Source organism: Lygodium microphyllum, chromosome 8 (assembly GCF_053477565.2).
Source record: "Lygodium microphyllum isolate KBCC chromosome 8, Lygodium_microphyllum_v1.1.10, whole genome shotgun sequence".
Taxonomy (NCBI): Eukaryota; Viridiplantae; Streptophyta; class Polypodiopsida; order Schizaeales; family Lygodiaceae; genus Lygodium; species Lygodium microphyllum.
The window spans coordinates 162,674,316-162,686,478 of record NC_141142.1 but is presented as its reverse complement, the minus strand read 5'-3'; the positions used below and the strand labels follow the sequence as shown (position 1 = coordinate 162,686,478).

At 42.8% G+C, this 12,163-nt stretch overlaps 1 protein-coding gene across 1 annotated transcript in view; it reads left to right on the top strand.

The window, feature by feature from the left end:
* DET3 (vacuolar ATP synthase subunit C (VATC) / V-ATPase C subunit / vacuolar proton pump C subunit (DET3)) overlaps positions 1–12,163 on the top strand; it is a 44,781-nt gene that overhangs the window by 15,786 nt on the left and 16,832 nt on the right. The gene's annotated exons all lie outside the window — the stretch shown is intronic.

Below are 12,163 nucleotides of genomic sequence, written 5' to 3'. Positions count from 1 at the left end.
GGCAACCACATACTCTACCTCTGTAGTAGACAATGCAACACACTTTTGTAACTTGGAGATCCAAGAGACTGCTCCTCTTGTGAAGGTAAACACATACCCAGAAGTGGACTTTCTGCAATCCGCATGACCAGTATAGTCTGCATCCGTAAAGCCAACAACAGATGCCTTCTGCTTTCCAAAGCAGATGTACAACTCCTTTGTGCCTTTGAGATATCTCATAATACCTTTCACTACTTCCCAATGCTTTTTATCAGGGTTTTCCATGTATCCGCTAACCACCCCAACCGCAAAGGCAATGTTAGGACGTGTAGCAACCATAGCATACATCAAATTGCCAACAGCTGAAGCATATGGTAACTTGGCCATTTCAGCCTTCTTATCATCAGATGTAGGGCTGTCCTCTGCATTGAGTTTCACATATGGAGGCAATGGAACCCCAATTGTTTTGCCCCCCTCCATATTGAAACATTGCAAAACCTTGCAGATATACTCTTGCTGAGATAGATAGAGTAATCCTTTTGACCTATCTCTGAGTATTCTCATGCCAAGAATGTGATTTGTATCACCAAGATCCGTCATGCCAAAGCTGCCATGAAGGCTTTGCTTTAGTCAGTCCAAGGCATGAGTATCCCTGCCAACAATCAGCATGTCATCAACATACAGAACCAAGATAATTAGGCTGCCATCTGTTGTCTTCTTGGTGTACAAGCAGTGATCCACTTGACTTCTAAGAAAACCTTGAGACTGCATAAATGTATCAAACTTATAATACCATTCTCTTGGTGCTTGTTTCAACCCATACAAACTCCTTTTGAGGTTACATATCATCTTCTCTTTTTCTTTTTTCACAAACCCTTTAGGTTGCTGCATATATATGTCTTTATGTAAATCACCATGTAAGAAAATAGTCTTTATATCCATCTGTACGAGCTCCATATCTTCAGCTGCAACCAAGCCCAAAATGGTTCTCAATGTAGTCATCTCGACTACAGGAGAGAAGATTTCATCGAAGTCAACTCCATGTTCCTGCTTGTACCCCTTCGCAATCAATCGTGCTTTGTACTTTGGCGAGAAACCTGAAGTGACCTTCATCTTGTTAACCCATTTACATGGAAGGGTTTTCTGCCCTTTAGGCAACTACACAAAGTCCCAAGTGCCATTTTTCTCAAGAGATTCCATCTTTGACAACATGGCTTTATACCATTTCTTACCATCCTGTCTATCCATTGCTTCCTTAAGCAAGACGGTTCGCCACAGTCTGTCAACATGACATAATCAGCAACATTGTTTACACGAGAAATGAATCTACCAGGTTGTCTAGTAGCCCTAGATGATCTCCTAAACCAATGATCATTGTTTGTTGGCCGTTGAGCATTTTCAGCTTGCTATCCTGGCATTTCAGCCTGCAAATCAGCATTAACAGCTTGTTGTCCTGGCTGTTCTTGCACATGTAGTGGCTCATTATCATGGGCAATAGCTGGCTGATCATTTCCAGCATTATTTTCTGCATTTATATGTTCATTTACAGCAGGTATTTGCGGTTGTACAGCGGGTACATTTTGCTGCCCAAAAGGTATTTCTTCCCGAGTACAACCCTACGGACCTCCTCAGTCTTTTTGGGCTGTTTATGCATGCGATCTTCCCGGAAGATTACATTATTGCTGTGTACTACATTCCTTTTCTCAGGATCCCATAATCTATACCCCATTTCATCCTTGTCACCATATCCTAGGAAAATGCATTTACAGGACTTTGGCTCAAGTTTGCTGCATTTTTCATTACGAATGTGCATAAATGCTTCGGAGCCAAACACTTTCAAGTGTGCATATGAAGGTGGCTTGCGCGACAACACTTGTTGGGGAACTCCCCCTCCCCAAAGACCTATTTGGTGACCGATTAATCAAGTGGACGGTTGTCATAACAGCCTCTGCCCAAAAACCATGGGGTAATGCAGCATGAGACAACATCGTACAGACCTTATCCTGTATGGTCCGATTCATAAGCTGTGCAACGCCATCTTGGGGTGGATTATGAGGGGCAGTGAGCTCCCACTTTATTCCTTTGCTGTCACAGAATGCCCGAAAAGTCCTTGGACACATATTCCCCACCATTGTCAGAGCGAAGATACTTAAGTATCTTATCAGTTTAATTCTCAACCAATGCCAAGAATTTTTTAAACTTGTCAAGCATTTCATCCTTGCTACGAATAGGGTAAACCCATACCTTCCGTGTAGCATCATCGACAAAGGTGACAAAGTATTTCTTTTCCCCTAAAGATAACCCTAGCATTTGATATACATCGGAATGTACTAACTCTAGAGGAGAAGATTTTAGCGAAAGTGACTTCTTATGAGATGTCTGTGCATGTTTACCGTAAACACAATAATCACAATGCTCAAAATCAGTATAATGAAGACAAGACAAGTAACTCAAACGAGAAAGCACTTTCATTCCAGTTTGACTCATGTGTCCCAACTGGCCATGCCACAAAGAAACACTTGGCTACTCGGTCACTGCAACAACATGGTCACGCACACTAGAAACATGGAGAGGATACAAGGTATCACTTTTACAACTTCTGGCAATTACTCTAGATCCCTTACAGATCTTCCATTTTCCATCTCCAAAGGTGGTATGTAATCCATCGTCATTTAGCTGCCCTACGCTAATCAAGCTCTTCTTGAGCTGAGGTACATGCCGTACATGTTGAAGTGTGAAGACAGAACCATGCTGAAACTGCAATTGCACACTGCCAATACTTGCAATGTCACATGCATAGTTGTCCCCAAGATGGACAACACCATGTCGACCCCTTGTATAGTTAGAGAACCACTCATGATAAGGGGTGACATGAAAGAAAGCACCTGAATCGAGAATCCAAGTATGCATGTCATCATCTGTATCTGCAAGTAAAGCATGTGCACTAAAGTGTGAAGAGACCAAGAGTACGTCATTCCCACTGTCACTGTCAAGAGTGACTACATTCACCTCTTCAATTTTGACACTTCTCTTCTTAGGCTGACTCTCTTTTTTCTCTTTCTTGCTATCATCTGTCTTCTTGCCCTTTCCTTTCTCTTTCTTCCATTTGTAGTAGTCACTTTTAAAGTGACCCTTCTTGCCACAACGATGGCATTCAACATCCTTACCACGTGATTTACTGCGTCCCTTGCTATCAGATTTGCCTTTCTACTGTGATCTGCCCCTAGTATACAAAGCACTGGAAGACTTACTGGATGCATTGTTCTGCCGATTCATTTCTGTATCCCAACTCTCTAGCAGAGTGCAAAGCAAGAACGTAGCCTTAAATTCTTCATCAATCAAGGATTTCAAGGCAACCAACTGGATGAAAATGTAGTTAAACTCATTCAAGTGAGTAGACATTGTTGTACCCTCTTTGATATGCAAATCCATAAGCTTTTTCAGCCAATACACTTGCTTGCGGCACTCTTTTGTGCATATAGTGCTTCCAATTGAGTCCAAATAGCATATGCAAAATCCAAACCTTCAATGTTAAATAGCAAGGCATCAGAAATCGATAGCTCCATGGTTGAGCGTGCAAGCTCATTTAACTTATCCCAATCTTCCCGTTCCATGTTTGTGGGCTTTTCCCCTTTGGTCTTAATAGGCTTTGCTTGCTTCTTCTGCAACAGGATATTGTAGCACTGTTTTTGCCAGACTGCAAAGTTATGTTATCCTTCAAGCTTCTTAATGTGCATGAGATTACTGCTGTCACTGTTGCCAGCCATGATTTTCAGCCCAAATGTGACCAAAAAATTCAGCAAATACAGGCCCAAACTGTCACACAAGTGACCAAGGTACAAACAAGTACCAACCAGCAATAAATGACCACGTAGAAGCAGAAATTTCAGATCTGTAAGTAAATTTTCAAAGCACGAAACTATGTGCTACAGCACTCCACAACTGATTACAGCTGTTCCAAGGGCAAATGCATCACATTACATGAGAAGTCCCAAATTTTAGCTACAATTTCTGTTGTAAATGTACCCACGGGCATAAAATTTGACACGCACGGTCAAAAGTCCCAAAATTTTTGTGCTCAAAGCATCAACCATACATTTGCATTGTCTCTAACATGCATAGAACAAACAAATTTTGCCAAAATAGAGCAATTTCAGCAAAACCCCCAAAATTTTCCAAGTGCTAGGTGTCCAAATTGCACGGAGTTAAACACGCATGTACATAAAATGACCAAATGGCGCACAAATTTTGCCCAAACAGCAAAAGTCCCTTATTGCACAGGATCCAATGTGCATCAATGTCGAGAAATTGGGTAAATTTCAGCCCAATTTTCGCATGTAGATGAAAAGCCCCAAATGTCGGATGCAAAATGTCAGAAATTCCTGCAATTTTTGAGACAAATGGTCTTGCTCTATATCACAATCCCCAATTCCGGGAAAAGCCCCAAATTTTCGAGCCAAGATTGCACAAATCTGAAAACTATGCTTATGCGCATGCGAATGCCCAACAAGGGGACCGAAAAAATTCCAGAAATTTTACAAGATTGACTAAAAAATGCATGGAAAGTGATGAATCTACTCCCGTTGACCAACCGCTTGCTGTCGTGACTTGTTGCCTTGTAGAAAATTGCCGCGTGATGCCATGGAAGCTTTCTCCAGCCAATCGCTTTCAGTCGTGACCAATCCCTCCTGAAAAACCTATCGTCTGATGTCGCTTGGTTCACAACAACTTATCGCCTACTTGCCCGGTCAAAAACGACATGTCGCTTGTGGAGATTTAGGGTTTTTGGATTGTCGGCTGACAGTGCAGCACACACATGTGCTTGAAATTAGTGGCGACCCAATGATTTCGCGTGAGTGAAACACTAGAGATGTCTTGCACAGACTCTGAGGAGCTCGAACACCTTAGCCAAAGCTCTAATATCAATTTGTTGAGCTCAGAGGTGGCGCAAGGATTAAGACACGCAGTGCTTGATAACATGAGAGAGAGAGAGAGAGAGAGAGAGAGAGAGAGAGAGAGAGAGAGAGAGAGAGAGCTGGACTTGTGGGTACAATAACAAGAGTGCACCTCTTTAGGTTTACACACACACACACACACACACACACACACACACACACACACACACATATATATATATATATATATATAAGTATAAGTGTGCTAAGGGTGCGTTCATACCCGAGCACATATAAAAGGGACGAGGATCCTTTATTCCCAACATGATGAAGTTCGTCAATGAAGACTGTTGATAAAGAAGCTCCTCACCATCTTAGGAAACCCCCTTTGAAACATTAGGGGCCAAGAAATCCACAACCGCATCACCAAGATTGTCCTTCTTTGAAAGGGATGGGGAGTGCGAGGGAATCACCAGATGGTGGGAGATGGGAAGGAATATGTGGCATAAATTATGCACAAGAAGGAACGACTGTAGCAATAGAAAATTCCCTTGGAGGACCCTGCATAAGAGAAGGGGAATGAAGCTTGTAAAGCCTGGTCTCCTGCGAATCTGTCGCGATAACAACTCTTGTACAACTCTTGTAGAAGAATCCTTGATATAAACTGCTTGCTTAATGAAGACAACCCATGTACCAAGCCTAGTAAGGCATAAACGGAGAGGAGTGGCATGCCAAGTCTGGAACATAAAGAGCTTGTGATGCGCAATTGGGAAATAGAGGCAAAGTGCCAACACCACTAATAGGCATCGGTACAATGTCACCTACTGTGATTGAACCCTTAGAACGACATAAGTCTTGCAACAAATCACCTTGTGAAGTCATATGACTAGAAACTCCACCATCAACTAGCCAAGGCCTCTTTGAAGACGAGATAACCATTAAAGAAGGCTTCTCCAACTAGACAATATGAAGGAACACTAACTCATGGGTAACCGTTGGAGTACAGATGGAAGGCTTGAATGTTTTAGGCTTTAGCTCTAGCCTTCTCTCTCGGACGAAGGTGAGGGTTCTTCTTCCAACATTTCTCCTCTGGATGTGTCTCCCTCCAATAGTATGGGCATTTAGGGTTCCGTGAGTCAGAGTCAAAGCCTAAAGAACTCTCCTATTGTTTAGTCTTTGACTTCCCTTTCTTCTTATTTTTCCCTCCAAACTTGCAACAAAAGCTTGATGGAGGTGGATCTACTAGTTGTCTCTTGGGTGCGCTCATCATGCTCCAAAACTAGTGGGGCAAGCTCCTCCCATAGAAGTGTCTCACGGGTCCTCTAGGTAAGAAGGCTAGTGTAGAAGATATTAAATCAGGGAGATGGCAAGTGAGTGAAAAGAATCATGGCGGAGAAAGCAAGTCATCAATAATCAACATTCGTAATTTCTTCTCAAGAGTAATTTGGTGGGTAAACATCTTCTAATGGTACAAAGAAGCAAGCTTTGTCCACACCTCTAGTGCTTTTCACAACCTGTACACATGCACTAGGATAGAATCTTGTTAGCTCATAAAGAGGAAAGATTGCAGGCTGAATTTATAGAAATGCTTCTCTCCAGTCTCTAAAGACGTTTTCAGTCTTGCACGGGCATTTTGGATAAGTGGCAGTCTTCCCAAATGGTTTTTTCAGCATTTTTTATAATTAAATATTAATTTTCAGCCTTAAAATACTGAAAATTAATCTAATAAATTTTTTAGTGTCCTGAAAAATAATCTAACTGACCAATAATTAAATTGGCTAGGCAACTTCCATTCTTGAGTGTCTTTGCGCCATCTTTGACCATCAAATGGGCGTTAGGTACCATTAAACGTCACTTCTCTAGTGTCACCAACTGATGCTTATGGCCAAATGGATGACCTAGGCCAACTGGCACCAGATACCACCAAGTACCCGTACAACATAACTTATAATAACTTTTCCCTTTGACATCCCGTGATTTCTTTGGATCGCGGGCTCGTAAATTTACTTTAATCCTAGTTGCACCTCACATGTGCATCATTTACTTAATCATGTGATTAAAAATTAATCCACGTGTTAATTGAGGTTTCAAAAATACATGTCCTTATGACACCCCCCCATCTAAAGTTGTAAAATGATTGAATGGTTGAGACCCAGCCCCCAAAAACGTTTTTTTAGTTTGCATGGGCATTTTTGCCAAGTGGCAGCCTTCTAAACCCATTTTTTAGCATCATCCAGTCATTTAATTAATTTTCAGAATTAAATAATCTTAAAAATTAATTTCAGCCCTTGAGACTGTGCCCAAAATTAAATGTGCCCATCCATAATTAAATTGGCTAGGCCATTTCCAACCTGGAGTGGTTCCCAACCTCTGTTTACCCTTAGACTGACATTAATTAATTAATTAATGCTAGTTCCTAATATCACCACTAACACTTATTAGCCAAACCACAGCTCTAGGGCCCAATCTGATACTAACTGACCAATAGAACCCAATCAACATAACTTATCACAACTTTTGCCTTTGACACCCACTACATCCTCGAGTTGGGGTCCTTGACTTATTACCATGAAATGATTGCCATGTGCATCACATGTGCTAAATAATCTTGCACATTTGATTAATAACTTAATCAAATATTATCAACAAGATTAAAGCATCGCATAATTTCACGTCCTTGTGACACACACACATACACACACATAGAGTTTGTGAGAAAAGAAGAAAATAAATCTACATTGAATAAGGAATATATGTTGAATATAGAAGGAGGATTAATTAGTCCCTGCATGTAGCCCACAACATCAGTGAAGGTGCTAGATGAGGTTGATGATGATGGCAACACTAGAGACGAAGGAGAGACCGAAGTTGGAGTGTGCACTTGCCAAGTGGAAGATAGAAGAATGCCAAGGACTAGCCAATTGGGAGCTATATATAGCTAAACACCTCGAAAACTAGTTGATCTATACTTGAGACCCCTAAATATGGGCCGAATAACATTTAATGCTAGTACGATTGCATTAAATGCAGTTGCAAATGATGATGTGGTAGAAAAAAGTCCCAACAGGGATATATAAAATCTGGTAGTTGATGGTAGATTGGTAAATGTAGAAACTGCATGGGAAATGTACACAAAAATCCAACTAGAAGAGAAAATGCATATACTTGCAATGAAATGGCTGCTCTAGAATGAGCTACCTCCTCCGTCAAAATAAGTGACAGACAAGTCAGAGCTCCAAGTCCTTGTTTCACTTAGATTGAGGCTTAGATGTAGGAGATGACAAGGCATGACAATCATGACCAATAATACGTTTCTGTGCCCCATATGCAAAGCCCTAATTTGGGAGGATCCTTCGATTGAGCTAAAACATGTTTTATAGCTGATTAGCATATTTAAACAGTCCCAAAACATGCTTTATTAATGAAAACACAAATTTGGTGCGTGGTTCAGTGGTCCCCAAAAACCCTAATTTTTTGGGACACCCTTCAACATCTATAAATAGATAGGTTGTCCACCATTCAATCTTATTCTTTTAGTGCAGATTTTAGCCATCAACCTTCACCCATGTGGCGGTCTATCCTTCATGATTGTTGCCACTCCTCCATCAGCTCTTGTAGTGCCTTTGGCGCCTTCCTCTAAAGTCCTTGGCTGTTGCCCATTGTCTGGCGCCCTTCTCCCTATTGCATTTGGACTTTTTTGCTATCACTAGCATATAGTTTGCCTCCTCCAGCTCGCATTTGGACACTTCTCCACCAGACGACAATTGGTAGTGATCTCCCACACCTTCCGATGACCTCTTGCTGCTTGTGTTTGGCTTTCACCCTATATAGCGGCAGAGCTGGTGACCTTCCTCTTTCTCCAAGCGGCCCTTCTACTGCTGTGTTTGCAGCTTTCTGCTGCCGCCCACATCATTAGGCATCATCCATAGCTGTCGCTAGCATCTCCAACATTTGTTGGGATCTGCATTTGATAGTCTTCCTCTCTCCGACACTTCAACTGGTAGTCACAACACTTGGGATCCATCTTCGGTGGAGGTCTTTCTCCAACACTGCATTGCTTTGCCCTTGGGCATTCTTTGCACTCTTACATTCATTTACAACATTCATTCACTTCAGAGTTTCTTCTCTTTGTGTTTGTCTTTGTGTTTGAGTTTTTGTGTTTTGCGTTTAGGGTTAGAGTTTTTCTTGCTTTGTCTGAGTCTTTGTGTTTCAATCTTGGTCTACATGCCGTGTTTCCTCAATGCAAAACCTAGCATAACTTCACACCTTCTGCATCTAGAAAGTAGATAGATTGTCCACCATTCAACCCCATCGTTGTGTGCAGATTTCTCACCCTATTGTGTATATTTCAGCCATCAGCCACCTATCATCTGTTATCCAGGTCTTATTGATTGTAGCATGATGTCAAAAGATGATGTACTAGCGAGACGATAGGGTTTGCGGGGAGGAACACAGAGTGAACTTGGCAAACATGGAGAAGAGAAGAGAAGAGAGGAGAGAAGAATCTTTGATGAATGGAATGATGAAAGTCTAAATCATGGAGTGAATGTGATACAAGGGAACAAGGGTGCTGGAGCACAAGGAAGATGATGAAGACAGCCACGAACCACAAACCACAATGTCCTCCTGAAGGGGTATGAGGGGGGTGGAGAGGTTGGAGAGAAAAGGTGATGGATTTAATGAATCAGCCGTGAGGAATGAATGAGAGAGTGGCCTATAATTAGGCATAATTAGTCTAGGATGGCGCCCCTTTTTGGGGCTGCAAACCCTAAATGCAAAATGCAAAACGTAGAAATGCAAAAACGCAAATTGCGGGTGAAGGGTTTCTCAACACCTCCTCTCAGGCCTAAAAAGGGAAAGAAGAGAAGAGTGAGGTGGAGATGGAATTCTACATGTTGAAGAATGCTCATGCAACAGGTGCCACTTAGACAGTGTCCCTTGTGGAGAAATTGTTCACTTGCCCAAGCGCCCTAGAATAAAGATGATGAAAACATGCAATGCGTAATAGGAATGTCGGACTTTGGGTGGTGCCAAGAACCATAAGGATATGCTTGTACTCGATCTCGGGAGGTGGCTCCATGCTGACCAAAGGATGAAGAAGATCCACCTTGTAATTTGACAATACCACCTGAAAGGAGATCTTTAAAGATAATCAAGAGACAGGATGAGTTGTAGAACCCAAAACTCAACCTTGGGACAGAAGCCATTAGCTCGTGACTCCATGTTGGATAGATCCTGGGTATGAGGAGAGGAAATGACTGCTCAAAGGAGAGCCACTCCTCGAAAGTGAAAAGTGGTGGTGTGTGAAGAACTTCATGGCACATAGGATCCCTTTTTGAATTTGAAGGAGTAGAAGTAGGAGCCCTCTTTGAAACTGAAGAAGAACTGGAACCCCTTTGAGGGCGAAGTAAGAAAATCCCCCTCTGAATCCCAATCTAAGAGAGAGAGAGGGAATCCAACCACTCATGGCTTACGGACTATGAAACATTTGATGACGAAGGAAGTGCTGCCGATCGTATAGATGAAGGTATCTGGGGCTTGGAAGAATAAGCTGAAAAGCACCCAGAAATGGCCTCTCGAACCCGAGTGAAAGAGGGTGGGGAAGAAGGAGGCTCAGGATGAGCCAAGGGTGGGAAACAGTCATGGGCTCTCAGGAGAGTGGATTGTGGAGGAGATGTGGGCCGTGGAAGCCACTGTATCTGGAAGTGGATGGGGGAAACCTCTGCGCAGTGGGGTGGTCTCCAGGAGGGCTTATTGCCTCGGAATGTCTTAGAGCCTCCGTGTGCTCGAAAGGACTTAGTGTGCGTCGGTTGCGGCTTATTGCCTTGAGCATAATACTTCGATAGCTGACGCAAAATTATCTTTGTGGCTCAAAAAGGAGAGGTGGCACAAGAAGTGCTTAGTGGAAGACGCATATACTCCGGGGGGTGGGGAGCAAAGGTTGAAGTCTGCAAGCATCGGTGGTGTGTTCGGTGATGCCACAGTAGAAGCACCCAGTAGTCTGGTCATCTGTTGGTAAAGAAGCTGTGGGTACCAGAGTGCCTTGCTGAAGAAGGAAGAGGTCAACCACGAACCACAAACCGCAATATTCGCCTCAAGGGGTGTGAGGGTAGTGTGAAAAGAATTGCAATGTCTGCCGCAAGGGGTAGGAGGGTAGTGAAAGGGCTAGAAGCGAGTTGCTAGTGGGAGAAGGATGCTACTAGTAGTAAGAGGTTGCAACTAGTAGAAAAATGCAAGTGAGGAGAGAGAAAGATTAAAAATGCAGCTGCAAGAGAGAGAAAGACTTAAAACGCGGGAAAAACCAATAGTAGCAGTCAACATGCTAAAATCAGCTTCGAATAGTCTGCGATAGGTTGGAAATAGGTGCTAGATTGTTGTAGACAGCAATGGCCAGCTTGGACTGCGGTGTCCTCTGTGTTCGGGGTGTGGGCAGCAAGCTGAAATACTTGAAATCTGCAAAAACGAGACTGTTTTCTTAATGGAGAGTGATCAACAACAGTCGCTCTGCTGTAAACAGTTGCAAACTGCGGGTGGAAGGCTGGAAGCAAGCGCCAGACTGTAGATAATAGCAAGGGACCGCTAAGACTACGATGTCCTCTACAAAAGGGGTGTGGGTAGCAAGCTGAAAACACCTGAAACCTGTAAAAACAAGGTTTTGATGCAGCAGAAGAAGAAGAGAAGTGGGTGCCAAACCCGCCACACTAATCTTTGCCGTCACTAGAGTGGAGGATCTTTTCTGCTGTTTGAGCAGATCCAGCTCTGATACCATGTCAAAAGATGACATACTAGTGAGACGGTAGGGTTTGCAGGGAGGAACATGGAGTGAACTTGGCAAACATGGAGAAGAGAAGAGAAGAGATGAGAGAAGAAACTCTGATGAATGGAATGATGAAAGTCTGAATCATGGAGTGAATGTGATACAAGGGAACAAGGGTATCGTAGCACAAGGAAGATGATGAAGACAGTCACGAACCACGAACCACGAACCACAATGTCCTCCTGAAGGGGTGTGAGGGTCTGAGGAATGAATGAGAGAGTGGCCCATAAATAAGCGTAGTCAGTCTAGGATGGCGCCTCTTTTTGGGGCTGCAAACCCTAAATGCAAAACACAAAACACAGAAATGCAAAAACGCAAATTGCAAGTGAAGGGTTTCTCAACACATGACCCTCTCTAGCACTCGATGCCTTGATTCCAGTTGTTGCCTTGTTGTATGGACCTTCCTCTTAGTTGCATTTGTATTCTTGCTGCCATCGCCAATTGCTTTCCTCTCTTTGTAGCTTGTGTTTAC